Here is a 1,859-nt window from a genome sequence, read left to right as displayed (position 1 = left end):
AACCAAGGAGACTAAAAGACTTGTTCTTGGAAAATTTAAAACATTGATAAAAGAAATCAGGGAAGATACAAACCAGTGGAAGCATATACTGTGCTCATGGTTAGGAAGAACAAACATCATTAAAATGTCTATATTACCCAAAGCAATCAATAAATTCAATGCAATACCAATTAAAATACCAATGACATACTTCAAAGATATAGAATACATATTGCAAAAATTTATATGGAACCAAAAAAGAATACGAATAGCTTCAGCAATCTTAAAAAAGAATAATAAAGTGGGAGTTATCACACTTCCTGATATCAAGTTATACTACAAGGCCATTGTACTCAAAAAAGCCTGGTACTGGCATAAGAACAGGCATATAGATCAATGAAACAGATAAGAGAACCCAGAAATAAACCCACAGCTCTATGGACAACTGATATTTGATAAAGGAGGTAAGGAAATACAATGGAGCAAAGACAGCCTCTTTAATAAATGGTGTTGGGAAAATTGGAAAACTACCTGCAAAAAAATGAAACTAGACCACCAACTTACACCATTCACAAAAATAAACTCAAAATGGATAAAGGACTTAAATATAAGCCATGAAACCATAAGCATCTTAGAAGAAAACACAGGCAGTAAACTCTCTGACATCTCTCGTAGCAATATCTTTGCTTATTTATCTCCATGAGGAAGTGAAATAGAAGACAGGATAAACAATTGGGACTATATCAAACTAAAAAGCTTTTTCACAGCTAAAGACAATAAGAACAGAATGAAAAGACAAACTACACAATGAGAGAACATATTTGACAATACATCTGATAAGGGGTTAATAACCAAAATCTATAAAGAACTTGTAAATCTTAACACCAGGAAGACAAACAATCCAATCAAAAAATGAGCGAAAGTAATGAATAGACACTTCTTCAAAGAGGACATACAGATGGCCAATAGGCATATGAAAAAACGCTCAACATCACTTGTCATTAGAGAAATGCAAATTAAAACCACAATGAGATATCACCTCACACCAGTCAGAATGACGCTCTTCAACAAAACAACACAGAATAAGTGCTGGCGAGGATGTGGAGAAAAGGGAACCCTCCTGCACTGCTGGTGGAAATGCAGACTGGGTCAGCCTCTGTGGAAAACAGTATGAAGATTCCTCAAAAAATTGAAAATCGAACTGCCTTTTGACCCAGTTATCCCACTTTTAGGAGTATACCCCAAGAACACCATAGACCTGCTCCAAAAGGAGAAATGCACCCTCATGTTTGTGGCAGCATTATTCACAATAGCGAAGACCTGGAAACAACGCAAGTGTCTGTCAGAGGACAAGTGGATTAAAAACCTTTGGTACATTTATACTATGGAATACTACTCAGCCATATGAAATGATGACATCAGATCATTTACAATAACATGGATGGACCTTGATAACATTATACGACGTGAAATAAGTAAATCAGAAAAAAACTAAGAACTATATGAATCCATACATAGATGGGACATAAAAATGAGACTCAGAGACATGGACAAGAATGTAATGGTAATGGGGGGTAGGGGGGACAAGGGGGATGGGGCGAGGAAGGAGATAGAGGGAGTGCAGGAAAAGGAGGGGCACAAAGAAAACCAGATAGAAGGTGATGTAAGACAATTTGACTTTGGTTGGGGGTATGCAGCATAATCAAATGTCACAATAATCTGGAGATGTTTTCTCTCTACCTATGTACCCTGATTTATCAATGTCACTGCATTAAATTTAATAATAATGAAAAAAGAAAAAGACACAATGAAATGGAAAAATATTCCTTGTTCATGAATAAATAGAATATTGCTTAAATGGCCATATTACCCAAAGTAAT

The sequence above is a fragment of the Saccopteryx bilineata genome, chromosome X (assembly GCF_036850765.1).
Source record: "Saccopteryx bilineata isolate mSacBil1 chromosome X, mSacBil1_pri_phased_curated, whole genome shotgun sequence".
Classification (NCBI taxonomy): Eukaryota; Metazoa; Chordata; class Mammalia; order Chiroptera; family Emballonuridae; genus Saccopteryx; species Saccopteryx bilineata.
Note: the sequence above shows the minus strand (reverse complement) of the source record.